The sequence below is a fragment of the Chinchilla lanigera genome, unplaced genomic scaffold (genome assembly GCF_000276665.1).
Source record: "Chinchilla lanigera isolate Chin_1 unplaced genomic scaffold, ChiLan1.0 scaffold00012, whole genome shotgun sequence".
Taxonomy (NCBI): domain Eukaryota; kingdom Metazoa; phylum Chordata; class Mammalia; order Rodentia; family Chinchillidae; genus Chinchilla; species Chinchilla lanigera.
Window position 1 is genome coordinate 22,998,547 of NW_004955413.1, and position 25,137 is coordinate 23,023,683.

General features: G+C 52.0%; 1 protein-coding gene across 2 annotated transcripts in view; it reads right to left on the reverse strand.

Annotated features, from left to right (window-relative positions):
• Positions 1-8,773: 8,773 nt before the first annotated feature.
• Positions 8,774-25,137, reverse strand: part of LOC102019258 — a 31,506-nt gene continuing 15,142 nt past the window's right edge. Inside the window, exons 1-3 of one of the 2 annotated variants that reach the window (XR_260095.2) lie at positions 20,874-21,433; positions 16,671-16,876; positions 8,774-9,808 (exon numbers count right to left, since the gene is read on the reverse strand). The gene's annotated coding sequence lies outside the window, so the exon portion shown is untranslated. Of the gene's footprint in view, positions 9,809-16,670; positions 16,877-20,873; positions 21,434-25,137 lie in introns of those variants that run through there. The other variant, XR_001233058.1, reaches the window with a different exon arrangement.

Consider the following 25,137-nt stretch of genomic DNA (forward strand, 5'->3'; position numbering starts at 1 on the left):
AAACAGGTTGGAATCCTCTGGGACTGTTCCTCAAAGTGGAGTCCTTGGTCCTACCTGACTCCTACTGAAGCAGAATATCTAGGATAAGAGCAGGGAATCTACATTTTTGAAAGCTCACCAAGCAGTTCTAGCAGCTGTCAAGTTTGGGATCTACTGACAGAGCGAAATTCCCTTTTACAAATGAGGAAACAGGCTCAGAAAGTGAGAGTGACTTTGTCAGAGCCACAGGGAGTGAATGATAGAGCTTGGACCACACTCCTGGGGCGGGGGCGTCGAGGGGGGGTGTTCCTGGGGATTGAGCCCAAGACGTTTGCACTGAGCACCTTCAGCACTTTTTATTTTATTTTATTTTATTTTATTTTATTTTTTGTTTGTTTGTTTGTTTTCTGGTACCGGGGATGGAACTCACAACCTCACGCTTGCCAGGCAGGCACTGTGCCACTGAGCTAAATCCCCAGCCCCACTTATTTTTTATTTTGTTTATTCATTTTTAAAAATTTTTTTGTCTTTTTGAGACAAGGTCTCACTATGCATTTCAGGCTGGACTTGAGCTCACTTTGTAACCCCGGCTGGCCTCGAACTTGCAATGATCCTCCTGCCTCAGCCTCCCAAGTGCTGGGATTACAGGCATGTGCCACCATGCCTGGCCTCGTTTTTAAATTTTTTGTTTTGAGACAGGGTCCTGCTAAATTGCCCAGGCTGGGCTCAAACATTTGATCATCCCGCTGCGGCCTCGAAGAGTGCTAGGATGACAGACATACGCCACCACGCCCCTAACGGCACAGCGGCATCCCTTGGGCCTCGCTGGATGTCTGCCCTGGGAAGTAACCCATAATCACGCTGGAGTAATTAGGAAACTGAGGCTCAGGGAGGTGAGCACACTTGCCGAGGGCACCCAGGAAGTGACAGAGCTAAGGCCTAGCCAGGCACTTCGACCCTCAGCAGGGTGCTGGGTGCTCGCTGGCCGCTCTCAGGGGGCTCTGCTGCAGCCTGCATTGCCATCAGCATGTGTTGAGTGGCCGCCACGTGCCTGTCACAGCCGTGAGAGCTGCATGTGGTTGGCTCATGCATCCCACCCAAGATCCCGGGTGTGCGCGATGACCAGGGCTTACGGTTGAGCAAATAAAAACTGCCTAACATGCAGGGCTGGGAAGTATCAAGGCCAGGTTCAAATTCGGGGAGTCCAGCCTCCCAGTGCTCTGTGGCAGGACATCTGCATATGCACACATGCCTATCTGCATGCCGGGGAGGCAGAGAGGAACCCTGTGCTTCGGCTCATCTGGACCAGTATGGCTGATTAGAAACCGAGCTACGAGTATGTGTGGGGGCGGGGGGATGGACAGGACTCCTTCTCAGACCACACCCACTTTCCCACGATGGCCCCTGCCCGAGACTCCAGCAAAGCCCTGCTGAAAGCCCCACATTGCCACACGGGACTTCCGATAGGCGGCAGGAACTGTGGCATAAGGGGGGCTTCAGAACTTCTGAGTATGCACCCCAAAACATTAGCAGAATCTCAAGAGGGATGTGTACACTGGTGTTCATGTCCACAACAGCCAAAAAAATGGATGCAAACTATTGCTCATGGGTGGATGAATAGATAAACAAAACGTGGTTCCTCCATCCAATGGGTGCCATTCAGCCTTAAAGAGGAAGCCAGTTTTAACACAGGATACAACATGACTGAACCTTGAGGACCTTATTATGCCAAGAGAAATAAGCCAGTCACCGGGGCTTCAGGGAAGGAAGGATGTATCTATTGCCCAGTGTATCTATTGATCGGTGGATACGGAGTTTCTGTTTGTAAACTGAAAAGTCTTCCAGAGAAGGATGACAGGGGTGGCTGCACAACCTCATAGCACAGTTGAATGTTTCAAAGACAGTTAAGAGGTTGGGTGTGGGGGTGCATACCTGTGATCCCAGCACTGGGGAGGTGGAGGAAGGAGGAGGGCAAGTTAAAGACCTGCCTGGGCTAAACCCTGTCTCAAAAAAAAAAAAAAAAAAATCAAAAGGATTGGGGATGTAGCTCCATGGTCCAGCAAACCTTGGCTCAATCCCTAGCACCACACATACAAAAAAGGTTAAAATGAAAAATGGTATGTTATGTCTATTTTACCATAATTAATTTTTTTAAAAAAATGGTACTTGGAGAATACCTATTCTCAAATCCTAACTCCACCACTCATGCGCTTTGTGAAATTGATGAAGTTATTTTCCCTTTCCCCACTTCATATCCTCAGTTATAAGACGAGGATATCAGGCCGGGCATGGTGGCGCATGCTTATAATCCCAACACTCGGGAGGCTGAGGCAGGAGAATCGCTGTGAGTTCGAGGCCAGCCTGAGCTACAAAGTGAGTTCAAGGCCAGCCTGAACTACATAGTGAAACCCTGTGTCAAAAAGGCAATAAATAAATAAATAAATAAAATAAAATGAGCATAACAACAGCACCTACCCAGCAGAACTGTGGTGAGGTTTAAACAGCTTCATGCAGACGCAGGGCTCAGCATGCAGGAAGCCCCCAGGCCAATTAGCTATTAGGACCTCCACGCTGGGCATTTTGGAGCAAGACTGGGTGGGAGAAGGACGCCAATGACTTTCTCTTCTCCAGGGTCTCACTCTCCGCAAGTTCCACTAACCTAAAGGCCCTGGGTGGCCTGTGCTTCGAGACTCAGAGTTGGGTAGGAGACGGGGCAGAAAGCCAGCCAACCGGGGCTTTAATCCGTGCACTGCTGTGCAACTTTGAGCCAGTTCATTTACACCTCTGTGGGTAAACGCCTGCCTATTGCCCAGATAGAAGTGAAGATAGCATGGAAGGGCACCCTGTGCGCGTCCGTCCCTCTCCCCCAGGCCCCTGTCTCAGCCTGCTGTGGTTAGTGATGGGCCAGGGAAAGCTGCTGCCAGCGCTGCTGCTTTGGTGCGTGTGACCAGGATGAATGTCCTTAACAAAAAGCTGCCCAGCCTCCTATGTTTGCTGAAGAGCTTTTGCCCTCCTTCTGGGGCTGCGCTGGGCGTCAGCGAGATGTCCAGAATGATAAACAAAAAGAAGTAAAAATAAAACCCAAAGGGTGTTTGCTCAGAGATAAAAGTCATTGCTACACACCGACCGCAGGGACTTGTACAGAAAGCACACGTCTGCGGGAGTTCTGGATGGAATGCCCCAGCGGCACGGGCAGGGACAGCTCCTGAGGCCCAGGCCAAAGCAGGGCCAGGCCCAGTCCCTCCTGGGTCCCTCCCCGGCGCCCTGCTGTGTCTGGGGCCGTGAGTCTGTGGTCTTTCCCACCCAACCCCAGACAGCCCGAGCCTCAGCCCGCTGGCTCAGCCTGCCTCTGCCCCTCTGCCCGGGCGGAACACCTTTGCGCCCTCCAGCACACCCTTTGAACTGCTATGCACTGCTGGGCCAGGGACACTTTGCGGACTCCATCCACCATCCCACCCGTCTCAACCTCCTTCACTACTGCTCTGCTGTCCCTTGCAGTGATCTGTGTGACTGCTTGTCCCCCCTGAGCCGCAAGGACTTAAGGTCAGAAGGTGTCATAGTTAGGGACATGGAGTTTGGAGCCATGCTGTCACGTTTGAATCCCAGCTTCCGGCAGCATGACCGTGAGTAAAGTCACAAATCCCCTACCCCTTGGGTGCGCGCTCTCTCTCTGTGACTTGGGGCGGTGATCGCTGTGCCTACTTCACAAGGGCTCTGCCTGTGGCTGCGTGGCGTCCGCTCCTGTTATGCATTCCGAGGCTGGGGGTCAGACCACAGGGTGGTCTGGGAACCACTGGGTCACCCAACCTCCTTTATCCCCTACTCTAGCTGCCCTGCGGATCACAGTGGTATTCTGGTTCCCTGGAAATAGTGTCAGTTTGGAGCCAGAAGAGTCTGGAGGTCCCTTAGAGAAAGAGAGGGGAAAAAGGTGAACAGTAGACTTTTTTAGGCAGTGAGGCCCCTCTTAAGGAAAGCAGTGCCCTTTCAGCCAAGATGTCTGGTCTGGGGCAGGGGATGTAGTCCCAAACTAGAATGCTTGCCTACTCTGCATGAGGCTCTGTTCTATCCATAGCATCACCAAAAAAAAAACAGGAAAGAAAGGAATACAAATTGTCTGGAGCCCGGTATAGTAGTGTACATCTGTAATCCCAGTACTCAGGAGGCTTAGGCAAGAGGATTGCTGTGAGGCCAACATGGGCTACATAGCGAGTTCAAGGTCAGACTGAACTACATAGTGAGACCCTGTCTCAAAAAAAAAAAAAAGTGTCTGGTAGGTGAATTGGGTCAAGTCTAGGCATTGACTGAGGGGCTGTGACTATTTTGGTCATTCGAGTTAGACTGTTCATTTGACTTAGACTTCTACTTAAATAGGTCAAATCAGAATTTAGCAGAGTGAGGCCAGGCGTGGTGGCGCATGCCTGTAATCCCAGCACTCGGGAAGCTGAGGCGGGAGGATCGTTGTGAGTTCGAGACCAGCCTGGGCTACAAAGTGAGCTCAAGGCCAGCCTGAACTGCATAGCGAGACCCTGTCTCAAAAAGAAAAAAAAAAAAAAAAGAATTCAGCAGAGTGCTCATCTATTTCTTTCCTACCACACTGTGCTGGCCTGGCCAATGTCATATGCCTCTGGGAGATTAAATGGATTTAAGTGGGCGGAGATAGGGAATAGTGCCTGCCACACCTTAAGCTCTTCAGATGTCCTTTATCACGATCAGTCCCCTGGTGCCTGGGAGCCAGTGGCTGCCCACTAGATCATTACAGATAGATGTGAGAGGGCTGGGGATGCAGCTCAGTGGCGTAAGTGCTTGCCTGGCAAGCCTGAGGTCATGAGTTTGATTCCCGGTACCAAAAAATATATATATATAGATGTGAGAATGGGTTTATGGCATGGGTACAGCTGGGGTCTCCCCTGGAGACCTAACCTACCTGTGGTTCACACAAGGCTGCACGCTGGGGCCTCCAACATGGGCCTATCTACACGGGGAAAGGATGCTTCTGGGGAATAACTCACCAGAAGGTAAAAGAGCGCCCAAACGTGGAGGATTGCTTTGGGGCCATTGGGCAAAGGCCAGGGGGAGATCTGGGATTTATGGACACAGCCCGGAGTGACCCTTGGACTGGCTCGACGAGGCGTGGGTACTTGTTTGTGAGTACTGTGCAGTTGCTTGTTTTTACTTCCGAGGACCTCCAGGTGCACAGAGTTGAGTCAGCGTAACTTTCACGGCGAAGCACATCCGACGATCTTGGCAGTTTACGCTTGACTCCTTTCCTGTTTATTCTGCTTTCCTTCCTCTCTGATCCCTGTCCCCATCCCTAGTCACTTCTCCTCCCCAAAAATGTGTGGATCTTGAACCTCTTCTTTTATGGATTTCTTGCATGTGTTTTGTTTTCCAAAAGCTAACTCTTGTTCTGATCACTACTTTCTACCCGGCCTTTCTACCCTGTGAGCCCACCCAGTTATCTCTTGCTGCAGCCCGTCTCCTGACATAGATCTGCTCCACTGACATGCTGTGGCTGCTCTCCCTGCCCATCTCTCAGGGTTTCCCAGCACATTCCTCTGCGCTGGTCCCCAGGAATGGGATTTGCCCATCCCAAGGAGGGCGTGCCCATCCTCAGTTCTACCAAATACCAGCCAGCTGCTTTCCCGAATGGCTGGGCCATTTCCCATGTCCACAGCAGTGCTTGAGGCCACCCGTTTCCCCACATTGTCACCAGCACTTGTGAGTACTGCCCTTTCTAATTTGTGATGGGTGTGAAGGTGCATCTTAGGGTTTTAATCATTGCTACCTTAGCTCTGTCTTCCCTGCTGGATTGTAAATCTTTCAGGGCAGCAGGCCCCTGCAGAAGACGCAGCTGTGTCCCATGTCCTGCTCAGTCCTTCCGTGTAGTAGGTGCCTCGACTCAACCTTGGAATGCATGGCTCGCTCACCTCGTAGCCCTGCTGAGCTTGAGCTGGACTCCCGGGGAAAGCAGAGGCTACCCCGGGAGTGAGGAAACACAGGAGGAGCAGTTCCACTAACATCTCAGAGAGCCACAGGCCAAGCGGAAATTCCCTAGCAACTCCCAGGAGTCACTGGAGGGAACATGAAAGGCTGAACGTTCCCACAGAGCTGGAGAGCAACCACTCAGTCACAGAGATCAGCATCTGTTCATCTAGGAAGCACGGGCTCCGCTCAGACTGGTGAGGCTCCGGCAGGAACCACCAGGCAGAGCCCCCCGACAGGCTTGTCTATCAAAGGGGCCCAGCACATCTGCCGCTGAGCTGCTGGCCCAAACACAGCTTTCTCATATATATATGTTTTTTTTGTTTTTGTTTTTGTTTTTGAGACAGGGTCTCGCTATGCAGTTCAGGCTGGCCTTGAGCTCACTTTGTAGCCCAGGCTGGTCTCAAACTCAAAACGATCCTCCTGCCTCAGCCTCCTGAGTGCTAGGATTACAGGTGTGTGCCATCACGCCCGGCTTCTCATATATTGTTGATATGACTTAAGATTCAGGATAAGACAGACACCACATGCCTCTGAACTATTCCAACTGAGTCTCCCTGGGGGCTTCAACAGAACCACTGATTGTCAAGGGCCTGGGTGATGCTTTTCTGCTGGCAGCCTCAGTTTCCTCATCTGTAAAGTGGAAGCAATAATAGCTCCTCTCTCATAGTACGTGAACTAATGTATGGAAAATTCTTAGGGTGTTGCCCAGCATGTAGTAAAGACCCAGGCTTGGTTCTGAGGAGAGCAAAGAGTCTGGTAGGGGCACACAGCCTGGCCTTAGCTGACCAGGAAATTGTGTCACTCTTTCTGTGGTCTCATGTCTCTGGCTCCCATAGGATCCTCTTGGGACTTAGTTACCTGCATACCTTCATTCATTCAGTCAACAAACTGAACACAGAGGGCCCAGTGACAAACCAGACCCAGTCCCTACCCTCAAGGAGCCTGAGGCTCATGAGAGACGCAGACCCCAAGCAGAGCGGTGGGGCCATGATGGGGAAAAACACCAATAACCCAGGGAATAGAGGAGGTCATCATCTCCATACACCCTCTCCTATCACCTTGGTTTCAGCCTCACTTTCCTCATCTGGAAAATGGGACTCATAGAGTTATTTTCTTTTTTTTTGTACCAGGAATCCAACTCAGGACCTTGCACTTGCCAAGCAGACACTTATGCTGCTGAGCTATATCCCCGGCCCAAAATGGTAGAAAAAAAAATTTTTTTTTTGGTACTGGGAATTGAACTCAGGGCCTTGCACTTGCCAGGCGGGTGCTTGTGCCGCTGAGCTACATCCCCAGCCCTCACAGAATTGTTTTCAAGTTCAATAAGCAAATGAGTAGGTGGAAGAGAACTTTGTAGATCTCTAAGTACATCTAGGCAGATAACTAAGAAAAGACAGAGGCTTCCCTACAGGGCGCTGCTAATGGTTAGAGAGCTCTGCCTCCCGGGCAGTTAAAAGTCCTAGGGTTTTAGGATGCTTTAAAGGAAAGGAATGACTCTTTTAACAGCACATGCGCTGGGCAGGGGCAGGGGCGGGGGTGGGGCCCTTTGGGAGGTGAAGACGGACCTAACTGTGGCTGCTCACCCCGTCCTCCAGAGAGGGGAGGGTGGAGAGCTGCGCCGGGCCCTCAGTTCAACTCCTAACATTGTCCCCCCGCCCCCCAAAAAAGCCAAGGAAACCCAACACCACTTTCTCCCCTGCTAACCTCACAGGCATCCAGAGCTCAGGGAGCTGGGGCTTAGGGGACACGGTGCTCACTGCATCTGCCGAGGGACCCCTTGAGGACGTACGAGGCTGCTTCACTGGGTGTGGAGAGTTGCCTTGCTAAGGCAGATGTGTACCCCTTCCCCACATCGCAGCCTGGTGGGTGCTTCAGGGCTGCATGCAGATGTGCAGTGCCGGGCCCCCGGAGCCTTCTGGTTTGTTGCTCAGCCAGGCCAAAAGGGCTGCCTTATTCCTGTGCTCTTAAGCCACAAAATCACAATCTACTTGCAGCCAGGCAGAGGGAAGAGACAGAGAACGGGCCGGCACATTTATTTTCTCTCAAGGGCATATGGTAGCCAGCCTCAGATTGCTCTGTGCTGGTCCTTGACTCTAGGTGTTCCCGCCTGTATTAGCTTTCCCCATTGTAGGACACAATACGAGATGCTCACAACTTAAAGGAGAAAATGTTTAATTTGTTCATGGTTTCAGTCCGGGATCAGCTGGCTCCAACACAGAGACACCATGGCAGAGCAAAACTGTTTAGTTCACAGTGGCCAGGAAGAGCAAGGAAAGTACGCCAGAGTAGAAGTGATGAGGAACAAGATACGCACCCCAAGGCCATGCCTGCAAGATTCACCCAGCCACACCTGGAAATGTGCCCCACCAAGCCCTGGGGCAGATCTCAAAGCCAAGCCAGTTGAAACTCCAACTTAACCACTGCAATGCTCTTAGAGAATCCCCTTCCGCATTGAATAAGGCAACCAGGTAATAAGGTACATGGGTTCCCAGTAGAAAATTTTGGAAAAAGTCGAGTGTGACTTCTGAACCTGGGTCATAAAAGACAGCATGTGTTTCCCCTTAATCTCTCTAGGACCATGTGCTCTGGAGGGAACTAGCTGCCATATCAAGGTGTCCTGTGGGCTGTCCACATAGCAAGGAGCTGAGGCTTCCCACCAACAGCCAACATTAAGTTCTTTTTTCTTTTTTTTTTCCGGTACCAGGAATCAAACTCATGACCTTGCGCTTGCCAGGCAGGCACTGTGCTGCTGAGCTAAATCCCTAGCCCCTGTATATTATTTGTTTGTTTGTTTTTTGTTTGTTTTCAGTACCAGGAATCGAATTCTCGACCTTGCGCTTGCCAGGCAGGCGCTGTGCCGCTGAGCTAAATCCCCAGCCCAACATTATAATCCCTTGCCTGTAGGTGGACAACTGAGACCCGCATGCTCTCTGCTGGCTTTCAGGGCTCCCCAGGAGGGCTGAGTCCCTGTTGCCAGCACAGAAACTTGCTGGATAGCACTTGCTTCCCCTCCGTGTGTCCCTAGCCCACTCCTTTACCTAAGCTGCCTGGGATTGCAATCCAAATAAACCCCGCTCCAGGTCTGCTGCACTTCAAACCAAGTGAGAAGCCCCAGATGCAAAACAAATACCAGCTGCGGCCCCAGGGGCAAGAGGCAGGTGCGGCCGTGCTATGCCAGGGCCTCCGCATCAGGAGCGAGCTGCACCAGAGCAAAGCATACCTAGACAGGGAGCCTCACAAACCCAGGCGCCCAGTGGTGGGAACCCCTATCCCTTGGTCTCTATGGAGACCAAGTCCCACAGTGGCGCTCTCTCTGTATCTCCCCCATTCAACCAAGACCACATTCCTTTTTTAACTAAGAAAGTGGCCCAAAAAAGGATTGTGGTCACTTTTTTATCGGGCCTGTGGTAGAAGCAGTGGACACAGTTCAGACACCTCCAGCTCCCAGGGCCCCAAGTGACAATGACAAGGACAGTGCAGTGGCACTGGGGCCGGTGCAGGAGCTCCTGAACTTGGAGCCAGATGAGAAAAGGAGCCCTATGCGGCGTCCTGAGGCCAGTGCCCAGTGTATGCTGGGCAGTGTGCTCCTCGGGAAGCAACACTGCGAGGGAGTCCAGCTGCTGACACCCATGGGCCTCACCCAAGGGCCTTCACCGTCCCAGACATCTTCAGAGGCTGCTTCTGAGTCTCAGCAACGTTCCACACCAGGATCACGGGACAGGATATGGAAAAGGGCCTCACAGACCACAAACCATAAGCAATGGTGCGGCTCAGCTGCAAGCTATTGTTCCAGGGATTTTTGAAGGCAAAATCCTGTCCTTGCATCCAGAGCCTGGCATGGGACCTGCCGAAGGGAAAAAGCTTGTTGAATTGCTTGTTGAATTAATAAACTGGTAAATGAATGAATGAGCTTGGATAGATCATCTTGTATAACCATTCAATCCACTGAAGTATTGCTAAGGGCCTAGTACATGTCAGGGACAAGGGTGGCTTGAGGAAAATCACCAACAAGAAGACAGGATTTTTACCCTCAAGAGCTAATGGCAGGGGCTGGGGATTTAGCTCAGCGGCAAAGCACCTGCCTGGCAAGCGCAAGGTTGTGAGTTCCGTTCCCGGTACCAGAGAAAAAAACAACAACAACAACAAAAAAAGAGCTAATGGCATAGTGGTAGTGCACGCCTGTAATCCCAGCACTCGGGAGGCTGAGGCAGGAGGATCATTGCGAGTTTGAGGCCAGCCTGGGCTACAAAGTGAGCTCAAGGCCACCTGAACTACATAGCGAGACCCTGTCTCAAAAAGACAAAAAAAAAAAAAGAAGAGCTAAGGGCATAAGGCTGGGCATGCTGGTACATGCCTGTAATCTCCGCACTCTGGGAGGCTGAGGCAGAAAGAGTGCAAGTTCAAGTCCAGCAACTTAGCAATTTAGTGGGACCTTGTTTCAAAATAGAAATAGGAAACAAGCAAGGGGCTGGTGATATAGTTTAGCGCGAAGGCCTTGTTTTTGGCTGCTGAGTGTGGCGATTTGCTATGCAGCACCGAGTGGGAAGCATCAGTCCTTTCTCCTGTGGGCCCCTCCACCCGCCTCACCATGGCCAGGTCGTCTGTGGTGCAGGCACACAGGCTGTTCTCTGCCTTTCCTCGTGAAACAGGACCAGTTTCCACATGGGGAGCCACTCCCCACTGCTGATCCAGACTACCCTGGAGGTCTAGGGCTTGACACACGGCCCTGCATCCAGCCAGCGAGAACTCTTCATTCATCCGGCTATTGGTCACGGGTTCTGGGATGAGGACGTGGCCCAAGCTGGTGCATTCAGATTTAACTCTGGACTGAGTTTGTTAGAATGATGGGATATAATTCCTCACCGCCGGGCCATTGTGCAGAGCAGACCCACCTAAGCCTGTGGCCAATAGGGAGAAAACTGAGTGGAGATACGGATGGAGACCAAGGCCCCCTGATATTGCTTGCATTAGCACCTTGATCCAGTCATGCCTGAAACTTGACATCTACCCTGGATATTGTGCCAATGCAAGTCAATGAAGTCCATTGTTTCTTTAAGCCTATTGAGTCAAGTTTCTGTCCACTGTGAAAAAGAGAGCCCTGATTAATGCACTCATCTCCATAGATACAACTGAGTAACACCCTTCCCAGGCACCTTCCCCTCGAGCCACAGTGGTTCCTTCCCCGCCCCAGTACTCTCCCCACTCAGCGTTTGCTTTCTTTCTTTTTTTTGTGGTACCAGGGATTGAACTCACGACCTTGTGCTTGCCAGGCAGGCGCTTATGCTGCTGAGCTATATCCCCAGCCCTAGCATTTGCTTTCTATCCTCTCCTGTTGTCTCTAGCATCTTGCCTGAGCCCCTTCAACAGGACCCGAAGCACCCTCCCGCAAGCTTTCCTTTGAGTCAGGCGTACAGCATGGATCCAAACCAAACCCGATGCAAAAAATACTTTTTGACAAATACAAATGTTATCAAGAGATGGCTAAAAGAGAAGAAATTCACCAAGCGGCCTTGTCTTACTTGACTCATCACTGAGACAAAATACCTGACACCCACAAGTTAAAGGAGGAGCGGTTTACTTTGGCTCACAGTTTGTAGAGGATTTTTTTTTTAATCAGATTTTATTGGAACGTTTTAGATACACATAAAGATCACAGTCATCAAAGGGAATTTGCACCTGTACATCATATAACTTGAGTCTTTTTATCCTTCGTTCTCCTCCCCTCTCTTCAGCCCCTCCTCCCCTGCCCACTTACAAGAGCTTTGTTTCTACCTTTTCCTTCTCTCCTCATTTTGTTTTTTACTTTTCCCTCCTTTCCTTTCCCCTCCCCTGTAGAGGTTTCAGTCCACAGTCAGCTGGCTCCAAGGCAGGTGGTGCAGCACAGAGGCCTGGCAGAGGGTTGCTCATGGCAGAGCAGACAGAAAGCAGAGAAAGGGATCAAGGGAAGAGGAGGGAGATCGACCCTTCCAGGCCACGCCCCCAGGCCCAACCTTCCCTAACCAGGTTCCACCTCCTAGCGTCACATTTAGCCAAAAACTCATTGGTGGACTAGTCCATTACTACGTATCACACTCCCATGATCCAGTCACCTCCTGAATCCCCACCTATGAGCTCCTGTAGGGTTGGGGGACATCTATATAAATCATAACAGGCACTGAGCACCAAGATATGCTGGGCACTATCATGTATGCTGTCCTATTAATTCACCCCAGCTGCAGAAGCAGGATTTCAGTTAAGAGACTCAAGGGAGAGAGAAGGGGTTCTCAAAGTAGAGGGAGCCTCTACATTTCCTGGAGATTTGGTAAACACATACAGCTGCCCACACACCCCACCCCATGCACACTAAATTTAATTTTCTTCCTTGCTTTTCTTTCTTTCTTTCTACTGGGAGGGTTTTTTTTTTTTTTTGGTACCAGGAATTGAACTCACGACCTTGCACTTGCCAGGCAGGCTCTGTGCCGCTGAGCTATATCCCCGGCACCCTACTGGGAGTTGAACTCAGGGATTTCGGACTGAATTACATCCCTAGCCCCCCCCCTTTTTTTTTTTTATTTCAAGTCAGGGTGTCACTAACTTGCTAAACTGCCCAGGCTAGCCTTGAATTTGTGATTCATTCTCCTGCCTCAGCCTCCCAGAGTGCTAGGACTACAAGTGTGTGCCACCACATCTGGCTAGTGTTCCTGAGTCAGCAGGTGCTATGGTTTAAGTGGGTCCTCCCAAAATGCATGGGTTGTAAGCTCAGTTCTTCCATGTAGCAGAGGAGGTGCAACCCTCTGGGTCCCGGGGAAGCTCATACAGTTTCCTCCCCAGCAGCTTGGTGTAAGACACACGCCGCCTATGTGCTCCTTCCTGCTCACCTGCTCCCGCCAGCTACGCCTCTTTCTGCCAAGGGCAGAAGCAGCCCAAGGCCCTTGGACCGCCCAGCCTCCAGAACCATGAGCCCAAAAGAAACCTCTGGAATTTGTAGATAACCCAGGTAATATTCAGGTATTCTGTGACAGTAACAGGAAACAGACTAAGACAGAGGTCTCAGGTGTGCCCAAGAACCTGCATTTCTAACAAGTTCCTAGAATTGTTACATGCTTTCTAACTGCTGGTTCTGGGATCATAGTTTCAAGCAGGTGCTGTGCCGCTGAGCTAAATCCCCAGCCCTGGGACCACAGGTTCAGAACCACTTGATAAAGGCTATTATTGAGGAAGTTACAGGCCAGGTGTGGCAGCACATACCTGTAATCCCAGCACTTTGGAAGCTGAGGCAGGAGGGTCACTGCAAGTTCCAGGCCAACCTGGGCTACATAGTGAGTTCAGGACTAGCCTGAACTATAGAGCAAGACCTTGTCTCAAAAAACCAAAACAGGGCCGGGGATATAGCCCAATGGCATAAGCGTTTGCCTGGCAAGCCTGAGGTCATGAGTTCAATTCCTGGTACAAAAAAAAACAAAAAAAACAAGCTGGGCATGGTGGTGCACCCCTGTAATCCCAACACTCCCAACAAAACTGAGGTAAGAAGGATTACAAATTCAAACCTGGCCTGGGCAATTTAGCAATTTAGAGAGAACATGTCTCAAAGTGTTTTTTATTTATTTATTTTTGTCTTTTTGAGACAGGGTCTCGCTATGCAGTTCAGGCTGGCCTTGAGCTCACTTTGTAGCCCAGGCTGGTCTGAAACTCTCAATGATCCTCCTGCCTCAGCCTCCCGAGTGCTGTGATTACAGGCGTGCACCACCAAGTCCGGCACTCAAAGTGTTTTGTTTTTTTTTTTTTTGGTTTTGGTTTTTTGTTTGTCTTTTTGAGACAGGGTCTTGCTATGCAGTTCAGGCTGGCCTTGAGTTCACTTTGTAGCCCATGCTGGTCTTGAACTCGCAACGATTCTCCTGCCTCAGCCTCCTGAGTGCTGGGATTACAGGCATGCGCCACCATGCCCAGCTGTTGAGAGTGTTTTTTAAAAAGGGGTGGGGATATATCTCAGTATAAAGACTCTGGGTTCAACCTCTAGACCCACAAAAATAAAAACTAAAAAGATTACAGAACCACTAAGAGAATCAGGCCTGGGAGAGCAACTGCGTGGCCACATCCAGGACTGCTGCAGAGAGTGAGACTCCTGGACACCTGACCAGTCCACCGTGGTGGCTGGAAAGCCAAGGCCACCGCCACCTCCTAGCAAGCCAAGGGCTTTGACAAGCCCCCTGCATCTGCAGCCACGTCCTGAGCACCGTCACTTCTAAATAGCAGAGCCTGGGCTCAGGGCTGCTCCCCGGAAAGGACAGAGAGGGGAGGTGGGAGTTGTCCTGTGGGACATTCCCAAGCACTGGAAGGGATTCCAGAAATGTCAGGCAGCCACAGAGCACAGGAACGGATGTGTCTTTGACACGTGCCAGGAAAACATGACTTGTGTGGGGAGACAAAGTTGTTTTTACAGCCCACTTCCGTCTGAGAGGGCAGGGCCTAAAAGGGTCACTGCTGACTTGGAGGGTCCTGGGGTAACATTTATTTAGTGTGCATGTTCTGTGGAGCACTGTTGTTTAATGCTTTCCACATATCAACCCAGTCCTCATGACAACCTTTTCCAGGAGGCTCTGTTATTATCAACCTTTTGGTTTTGATATTGGAGATTGAACCCAGGGCCTTTACATTAAGCTATACCCCTCCCCCTTTTCATTTTTATTTTTGTTGAAGCCGGGTTTTGCTATGTGTCTAAATTGCCCAGGCTGGGCTTAAACTTTCAGTCCTCCTGCCTCAGCCTCCCAGAGTGCTGAGGTTACAGGCCTGTACCAGCATGCCTGGCTATCAACCCTTTGTACAGATGAAGAAATCAAGGCACATGGAGGTGAAGCTACTTCCTGAAGGCCACTCAGCCCACAGGAAGTGGAGTTGAAGTGTGAGCCCACCAAGGAGAGTTTGGAAACTTTGTTCTGGGCGAGGATGCCAGACAGCTTCCCCGGGAAGGCTGGCAGATCCAAGCTACAGACACCGGAAGGGTTCTGGGTAAGAGATGGGGAGACAACAGAGATGCCAGATGTCAGCACCTGGGGAAAGGGTGGCGAGGGCTCGGCTGGCTGGGAGGAAGAGTGAGGGGGACAGAGAGGGCGATGGTCCTTCACCCCCTCCCGTAAATTCCCATTTCTCACCAAAAACTTGGGGAGTAGCTGGGCCTATGGAAGGACGCATGGAAGCCTTCTGTTCTCTTTCTGGGTGAGTACAGGGGTGAGGCAAAAGCTATCTCAGTCACTTTTGGACTATGCAAGGCTCAGAGTGGGGAGCCAAGGTCATGGCCAGGGTCACACAGCAAGCAGATACTATGGTATCTACTCTGGATTTGAACTCCGGTTGCCAGCTGTCTGAGCCAGCTCTGTCCACTAAAGCCTGAAGGATTGATCTGTCACTTCCCTTGAGAAGTTCCCTGTTCTATCAAGGCCCTTAAGAAGTTCTGGATGAGTTTGGGGGAGGGTGGGCCAGGGGCTTTCCCAAGACTGTGGCAAGTCCCGAGAGCCCCAGGGGACCTGTTCCCTGCGTGGGAGAGCAGATCACCCATTCCCTAGGCTTGGCCAGCCCCAGGGGCTCCGTGACCAGCTGCCAGAGGCCTGAAAGTGAGGTGACCTGGCCACCCAGTTGTGCCACGGACTCCAGGCCTGGGGGCAGGGGCTGGAGGTCTTTCAGTCTATCTGTGTGTCTCTGTCACTCTCTGATACACACACACGTTATTACCGTATTTTCTGTGTGTCTGACTGTCCTTCGTGTTTTTCACCCTTTTGCCTCTGGTTTTTGTTTTGTTGGGGTTTTTTTGGTCTTTTTGAGATGGGGTCTTGCTATGCGGTTCAGGCTGGTCTTGAGCTCACTTTGTAGCCCAGGCTGGTCTCAAACTTGCAACGATCCTCCTGCCTCAGCCTCCAGAGTGCTGGGATTACAGGTGTGCACCACCACGCCCCGCTCTGCATCTGGTTTTGACTGTTCTGCTGACCCTGGCTGTCTCTGGGTCTCTCTCATCTCTCCTGTCTGTATCTCAGTGTCTCTCTCTGTCTCCTCCGGCTCGTCTGCTCCCTCCCCTCCCCTCCCCTCCCCCTGCTCTGCCTCCTCCTCCCACCTGCACAGGGACAGGGCTGGCCTCTGCGGAGGCTCCCCAGGGGGGCGGCAGGAAGTGCTCTTTCCCCTCTGACCATCAGCTGGCCTCGGGGACATGGCTCCCCCCCCCCTCCTGTCCACCCAGCCTCACAGGAGCCTGGGGCTCACGGTAAAGTGTGCTGATCACTTTTGAGGGGTTCTGAGGACAGCCCTTGGGGCCTTCCCTGGAAGATGGTGGGAAGGGGTGAGCAGGGGAAAAGAGCTCCCCCATTTTCACAAAGCACTGGGTCCTGGGGACAGCGTGTTAAAGGCCACTGTCCCTGTCCTTGAAGATAAAAGGGCTGTAATCCCAGCACTCAGGAGGCTGAGGCAGGAGGATCGTTGCGAGTTCGAGACCATCCTGGGCTACAAAGTGAGCTCAAGGCCAGCCTGAACTGCATAGCGAGACCCTGTCTCAAAAAGACAAAGAAAAAAAGATAAAAGGGTACCTGAAGGCAAAGGGCTGGGAGTTGAGGGTAGCGAGCCCTGGAGCTGTGGGGAGGGGTTCTGCAAAGGCAGGGTGTGTGTGTGTGTGTGTGTGTGTCTGGACCAGTAGCAGGGGTGAGAACACGCTCATATTGGCACACAGGGCTCTTAAATATTTGTACCTGGCCCGGGTGACCATCAGGGGCGGCTCAGCTGGGCAGCGCCCGTCCGGAGTCAGAGGTCTAGGCTGAATCCATAGCCGCCGGGAGTGCCAGCCTTGGGCGTGCAGCGGGCCTCGCCCAGCTTGTTTCTTCACGCACACAGTAGAGGTAAGAGGCCGGGGGAGGCAGCTCAGTGGCAGAGAGTGTGCTTAGCATGCTTGAAAGCCCTAAAAAAAAAAAAAAAGAAAGAAAAAAGAAAGCCCTGAGCTCCACCTTGAGCACCAAAAATTCAGAAGTAAAGGAAAAGATCTGTGTAATAAAGCGAATGGCCACGAGCCTATAAAGGAGCCAGAGATAGGAGAGGGAACCAACATTTACGGATCGATGGCAGCTACAAGTGACACATAAATATTAGTTAACAGCTCTGGATGTCCGAAGTCCAAGTCCAGAAGGTGGCAGGGCTGGCTCTCTCAGGACTCCTCTGAGCTCCTGCTCCCTTTAAGGCCAGCTGCTGGCGTCCCTTCGTCCACCACCAAAGCAGCGCCGCCCCACCACCCTGACCCATCATCCCGGTCACATCTCTCCCTGCTTCTCTCTGTCCCCTTCACAGTCAGGGACGTGTGTGATCACACTGGCCCACCCAGATCATCCAGGAAAACTTCCCTACTTTAAGGCCAGCTAGCCAGCTGGGCGTGGTGGCACAGAACGCCTGTAATCCCAGCACTCAGGAGGCTGAGGCAGGAGGATCGTTGCGAGTTCGAGACCAGCCTGGGCTACAAAGTGAGCTTAAGGCCTGCTTGAACTGCATAGCGAGACCCTGTCTCAAAAAGACAAAAAAAAAAAAAAGTCCAGCTAATCAACAACCTTAATTCCAGCTGCCAACTTAAAGCCCCTAACTGTTCATGAAATTCCAGGATTAGAACTCAAACATCTTTTTGAGAGGCGAGGAGCTTCTACCTAACGTCCTACAGCCTGGCTTGTTTGAATCTTCTCAACAACCCTGGAAGGGGGAAAGTGAGTATTTAGTGTTGTTCACCCATTTTACAGATGAGGAGATTAAGGTCAAGGTCACACTCAACAATCACCCTTAGGAAGAAAAACTGCAGTGCAAACCCATGTCTGATCTTATAACGCCCATTCTTCCCTCCTGGTCATAATCCTTTGAAAGCCCCAGGGCACTGCAGAAAGATGAGATGGAGTTTAATTCATTGAAACAAACCTAAGGCCCTCACTGTGCACGCAGAAAGTACTGAGGACACAGAGGAATAGAATGAAGACTTGGTCTTTAGAGGAGGTAATAGGGTGTCAGGCACTGGGGGAGCTCCAGGCTGCTGCTCAGGGTCAGGGTATGTGTGGGCTGGTTTCAGGTTTGAAGCCCAGCTCTGCCTGTACCCACGTGTGGGTCCTGGGGGAATAACAGCACCACCTACTTCTGCATAGAATGAAGTGTTTTGGTTTTGCTTTTGTTTTGTCTTTTTGAAGCAGGGTCTTGCTATGCAGTTCAGGGTGCCCTTGAGCTCATTTTGTAGCCTAGACTGGTCTTGAACTTGCAGTGATCCTCCTGCCTCAGCCTCCCAAGTGCTGGGATTACAGGCGTGAGCCACCATGTCCAGCTTCATGCATAGAATGATCATGAGGACTAAATTAGATAATGTGGGAAAGCATGAAGCAGGTACCAGCACAGAGTAGAAACTGGAGCAGTTCTTTAATTATTATCTGATGCTGGGCGTGGTGTCACATGCCCCCCAGCACTCGGGAGGCCGAGGCAGGAGGATCGTTGAGAATTCAAAACCAGCCTGGGCTACAAGGTGAGCATAATAGTAGTAGTAGAAGGATTCTAATCAGGATTCTGGAGTAAGCCAACAAGATAAGTGGTGCTGACATTTGCAAACATACTCTTTTGAGACGGAGGTAAAAACAGCTGGCGCATACCTATAATCCCAGCACTCAGGACGCTGAGCCATTAAAAACAAAAAGGAGGCTGAGCCAGGAGGATTGCAAGTTCCAGCCCAATCTGGGCTACAAATAAAGACCCTGTCAATAAGATAAGTAATAATTAAGCACCTAGGCCGGGCATGGTGGAGCACGCCTATAATCCAGCACTCGGTAGGCTGAGGCAGGAGGATCATTGTGAGTTGGAGACCAGTCTGAGCTACAAAGTGAGCTCGAGGCCAGCCTGAACTGCATAGTGAGACCCTGTCTCAAAAAGATTAAAAAAAAAAAAAAAAAATGTAAGCACCTGACTGAATAGAGCGTCCAAAGCTGCCGTGGATGTCTGAGTTGGTGCCAAGGATGAATAAACCCCGAGCAAGCTGCCACTTCTTTTTGTTGTTGTTTTTTTTGTTTGTTTTTTTCCAGTACCGGGAATCGAACTCACGAACTTGCACTTGCCAGGCAGGTGCTGTGCCGCTGAGCTAAATCCCCACCCCAAGCTGCCACTTCTATACTTGATTTCTCCATTTCTTCATCTTTAAATGGGAAGACAAATGGTGTCTGCTTGGCTTCTGGATTTGTGTGGGGATCAGATTAAACGAGGTCTGTAGTTAGATTTTGCAGCTTGTAAAGAGCCGCCTGGATTTGGAGCTCGGCTGCCTTTGTTGTTTTCCCAGGAAACGTTGGCAGAAGGGCGTGGCCACATCTGGACGCTGAGTCACCAAGGTCATCCACCTGCAAGTGCTGAGTACGCAGCAGTTGTCACGCGGAGCCACTGCCACTCCAGGTGAACAGGAGACGGTTATCTGTGGCTCTGAGTGCTGCAGGGACTGCCTGGGCTCTCCCCATTTGCAGAGTAGAGCTGGGGATCTGGGGTAGGACTAGGACGCCCTGGGCTGGCCCAGTGTCCCTGCTGCCCCTGAGCCCTACCCATCCCACTTCTGGGGTAAACTGAGCAAGCGGTCCACTGTCCCAGAGCAGGCTTGGACCCCAGGAGGACTGAGGGCCTTCCTGAGATCTTACTGCCAGAGGGCCTTACCAGCCGCTCAGCACGAGGTGCTCCAGGGAATCTGCTAGCAGCAAACTATTTCTCCAAAGGTTACATGTGCTGGTTTGGGGGCTTTTTGCAAGGGGAACGATATAATACAGGATGGATATTTTATAAGATTATTTATAATAGTCACCCAAAAACATCATATACATGAGAGTGCAGGAAATCTGTCCACACACTAAAGACCAAAGAAACTTGACCAGTTGAGGGCCTGGATCCCACAATAATGTCCGGCATGAGTTCAGCTGAAGACCTAGAACTCATCACAGTGCCTCCCACAAATCTAACTGGAGGCCTAGGGCCCATGACAATGTCTCACGCAGGCCTGTTTCACGGATCTGCGCTGGGAAGGCCCAAAGGTCAGTGGTGGAATCTAGAAAGTCTGTGCCAATGGGATGAAGGATCTGTGCTAGCAGGCTGAGGGACCTACAGTGGGGCCAGGAAGTGATGCTCAAAATAAGAACCAGAGCTCCCCCAAAAAGCACCACAGCCATCCTCAGCAACAGTGAGGTCCCGAGCTCCTTCGACGATCAGGACAGCCGGGTTCCCATCAGGAAAGCCAACGCAGCAAGCTTCTCCAGGACACGGGCAGTGCACCGTCTTCCCCTCCAGAGCCAGGAAGCGATGCTCAAAGTGAGGACCAGAGCTCCCCCAAAGTGAACCGAAGCCATTCTCAGTGCCAACGAGGTCCTGAGTTCCTCGGAGGATGAAAACGGCCAAGTTCATCAGGAAAGCCAGCGTGACGAGCTCCTCCAGCAGAACCAACAGCTCCTTACAGCTTCTACCAGCTCCTGACAGCCTTTCTCCGCTCCCAATAGCCTAACTTCTTCTCCAGTTCTTATACTGTTGGCAACAATCCTCAGGTGGGCCTCCCACACCCAGCACCATGCTTGCTCAGTTCAGCTGAGGGTTATAAGTTGACCACCAGTTGTCAATCCACCACAACACACGACTCAGAAGTCTGACAGACAGGACATAGCAAAGTGCAGACTTCTCACTGCGGCTTCCAGGCCTCACCTGACCAGCGCCTGCCAGCCTCTCCGGCCTGTCCGGCCTGTCTTGTCCCTCCCGTCAGGCAGCCCCAGAGCTTTGAGCTTCTGGTTTCCTCAGCATCTCACATCACTGCGCCCTACCCAGGCCTTTACTCCTGCTTCCTATCCCCAGAGGCGGTGGACTCCCAACTCCACGTATGTACAGACCCCTGCGTTCACCTGCTGTGTGCCCTGGAGCAAGTCACTCACCCTCTGTGGCTTTGGCCCCTTCATCTGTGATCTGTGCAGCCAGAGGGCTGTAGGCAGAGGCCATGGGAGTCTGGACGTCGGGCCTGCTCTGTGCTCCGCCTCCAACTCACTGTTTGCGTCCCAGGTCATGGAAGCGACACACAGATGCAGCGCTTCCCGGAGGTCAAGTCTGATACCCCATGTCCCTTTATCCCTCACCACACTCGCCATTAACTGTTATGCGCACATCCTGGGCGCCAGGCCAGGCTGGGCACTGTGGGGACTCTAACAAGAATCTCACAGGACCTAGGGAGGGGGCAGCCCTGGAGACAGCACCACGCCACCGCAGGAAACCCTGGGAACCCGCTCTTTACCATTCTAGGGCTCCCGGGCCTCCTCTGGGACTTGCAGGGGTCCAGCCTCTCTTGCCAGCCCCAGCTGACCCTGTGCAGTCCCAGGGCAGTTTGGGCGGTGCTGAGGGAGCCAGGGAGGTGCGAGGGGGTCAGTTCTGACTTCACATTGCTGCTCTGGGTCATCCCAGTGCTGAGCAGTTGAAAAAAAAAAAAGGCCCCGGCCTCTTAACCCAGGAATGTGAAACATTTCTTACCGCCGCTAAGAGCGCCAGGGTGGGGCACAGGCCTCCTCTCCCAAGCCCTGGAAGGGTCCAAATTGTTTTCTAAAACCACAAAGCAGGAGAGGTCTGAGGGGACAAGGGAATGGGGGAGCTGGGCAGAGCTCCCAACTCTGATGACTGGGGCGGGGGAGGGAAAGTCAGAGGCACAGAGGGGAGGCAGGAAAAGCGCGGCGCCAATCTCCTGCCCAGCCCCTCCTCCTCCTGCTTTGGGCTCCCCATCCCCAGCGGGGATCCCATGTTCTTTCCTTGTGACTCGCTTGTCAAACGCCTCGCTCTAGGGCTTCTAGTGGCCGGCCAGGTTTCCTAGATCACTCCTTCAGCAGTGCCAGGAGCTGCACTTACCGGGTGCGTGGGAAGCTAGGACAGGCGCTGCGTCAGGTTCTCTGCAGGGCACCCAGAGCTGGTCACAGATTTGGCTTTTCTAGTACTTCTGGGCCCACTCTGTTCCCCGAGACCTCACCCGTGTCTCCACCTCTGGGCCCTACCCCGTCGTGACCTCTGGTCTCTTCCTGCCACCCCTCAGCTGCTCCTTTCCCCACCCCTGCGTTTGCTCAGCTGCCCCGGGACAGGGAGCTGGGGGCCTTAGCCCAGGTCGGCAGGCCCGGAGTCTCCCGGCACTGGGGACCCAGGTGTGACACAGGTCCCAAGCATGGGCCCTGAGCCTGCTAGACTTCCTGGGCCCCAGGTTTCCTCTGTCCACCAGGCACCACCCTCAGTGGTCTCCCCAGTACACATCCAGGAGGCCAATGTCCCTCGGCCCCTGACTCAAGGGTAGAACCAGGTAGAACCAAGAGGTTATTCGGGGGAGCAGAGACAGGACACGGGACAGAGGTCACAGGCAGAGACAGAAATGTACAGATTTATTGCAAGGAACTCATGGATGTGAATGTGGGGCTGGCTGGGGACAGCTGGAATGTGCGTGTGGGCCGGAGCTCTCACGCATGGGCTGATGCCGCTGTCCACAGCTGGAATCCCTCCCCAGCTCCAGGCCCTTAGCTTATTCGCATCTGCAGAGTCCCTCTTGCCATGAGACCATGTCAGGTGGCCCTGTTGCAGGTCTCAGGGACTGAAATGTGGATGTTTTTTTCCATACTGGGAATTAAACGCAGGGCCTTTGCACTGAGCTACATCCCCAGCCCTTTTTTATTTTAAGACAGGGTCTTGCTGAGTCCCTAAGCTGCCCAGACCTGGCTAGAAATTCTGATCCTCCTGCCTCAGCCTCCCAGACTGCTGGGACCGCAGGTATATGCCACCACCACCAGCCCAGATGTGAACATCTTTGGGGTCCATTATTCTGCCCCTGACAGCCCCCAGGCCCACCCTCTTTCCCATCCATCCGTTCACACACTCATTTCCTGGTGCGTGGTCCACCGGCCCAGGTGAGGGCCTTGCCAAGGGCTGGTGATTGCGATGTGGAGAACGGTGACCTAAGGAGGTCAGGAGTAGAGGACCTTAGTGGCATTGGGTGGTGAGGGGCTGCACTAAGATCTGAAAAAGAAAGCAAGAAAGACCGGCTCATGGGACCTCTCTCGGGACTGGGGAACCTGTGACTGCAAGGTGCACCACAGCTGCGTTCTCTCTCTCTGGTCAGTTTTCCTCCAATCCTTTATTGGAGGGGGGCACTGGTTATATTAAAATTAGGCTGGGGCTGAATCCCAGCACTCAGGAGGCTGAGGCAGGAGTACTGCTGTGAGTTCGAGGCCAGCTGGGGCTACATAATGAGTTCAAAGCCAGCCTGAACTGCATAGTGAGACCTTGTCACACAAAAACCAAAAACAACAACAAAAACAGACTGGGAGAGTTGGTGTACACCTGTGACTCCAGTACTCAGGGAGGCTGAGGCAGGATGATCGAGAATGTGAGCCCAGATTGGGCAACTCAGCAACTCAGTGATGTCCTGTCTCAAAACAAGAAAAAGGCTGTTGATACAGCTCAGTGCAAAGGCTCTGAGTTGACTCCTCAGTACCACCAAAATCAATGAATCATACAGCTATACGGGAGAGTGAAGTGCAGCATTCACAAGGTTTCTTAAGCAAACAAGGAGGACCTGAAGGCATTACCTGAGAAAATGAGTCGGTAGTTTGGTTCCTGGGCTCCCCGCCCCTCCCCTGCACGGCCCACGAGCTCCGTTTGCAACAGCAAGGGAAGGACAGAGCTCAGGCTGGACAGAAAGCCCCCGGGGCCTTTGCAGTTACTCACTGCACGGTTGCAGGAGACAGGGCTGGCCAGGTCTGACGTCAGGCGTGTGCCCGGAAAAGGCCCCTCCTGCGCCTGCTTTCCTGAGGGGCGGGCAGCCTTGCTTTCACAGGCTTCTCCTGATTTCTCACGGAACCCAGGGCCGCGGGTATGCTAGGCAAGCATTTTACCAATGAGCTGCACCCAGCCCTTTCAAAACAAATTGCCCAGGCTGGGCTGAAACTTGTGATGCTCCTGCCTCAGCCTCTGAGTTGCTGAGATTACAGATGTGCACCATCACTACCTATTATTATTATCATCACAATTAACCAGGCTTTCTGGCACTCAGCCCCAGCTCTGAGTAACCCTGGCTGGGAAGCCGGGCTCCCAGGTACGCAGTGGACCATCCTCCCCACAGGAGAACTCAGAGTCTTCGCTCTGTTCTCCAGGTATCTGCGCTTGCTCCAAAAGCTCAGGCTGCCGAACAGCGGCTGCTGACCTCCAGCTCTGCCTGACTCTCCTGAGCCCCTCTGAGCCTCGAGGGAGACGGCTGGGTGTGGCAGGGCACACCTATAATCCCAAGGGAGGCTGCAAATTCGCACCCAACCTGGGCAGTTTAGCGACTGACTTCGTGAGTCCCTCTCTCAAAATAAAAAATGAGCCAGGCGTGGTGGCACACACCTGTAATCCCAGCACTCGGGAGGCTGAAGCAGGAGGATCCTTGTGAGTTTGAGACCAGCCTGGGCTACAGAGTGAGCTCTTGAGCCAGCCTGAACCACATAGTGAGGACCTGTCTCAAAAAGACAAATAAATAAATTAATATAAATATAAATATAAATAAAAAATGAGCAGCTCAGTGGCACAGCTCAGTGTGAAGACCCTGGTTCAACCTCCAGTATCAGCAAAGAAAAGAAAGAAAGGGAGAAAGAAAGAAAAGAAAAGAAAGAAAGAAAGGAAGGAAGGAAGAAAGAAAAAGAAAAAAAGGTGGACTGTACAATTCTCAGGGCAATGCCTCTGATCTCAGTAACTGAGACCTAGAGGTGCAAACCCAGCACTGGGTCCAAACCCTGGCACCCCAGATCCAACTAGCAATAACACTGGGTAGGGCTGGCTCAGGGGGTGAGTGTGGGATTTGCATGCTTGAGGCCTGAGGTTCAACCCCAGGTGCTCCAGATGCACACACACACACAAAAAGAATAGGGGTGGGGAGGGGACCCCAGGACCAGCACCTGATTCTCAAAGCCCCCCAAAACTGACTCATATAACGCAGGAAGTGAAGAAAAACACAGGGTGCCTGGCTAAGTTTGAATTTCACATAAATAATAAAGGTTTTTTTTAGCCTAAGACTGTCCAAAATCTCACATGGGACAAATATGTACTAAAAACGGACTTGCTGCTCACTGAAAATACAAATCATTCAAACGTGACTGGGTAACCTATATTGTATTGGACAACCTTTTTTTTTTTTTTTTTTTT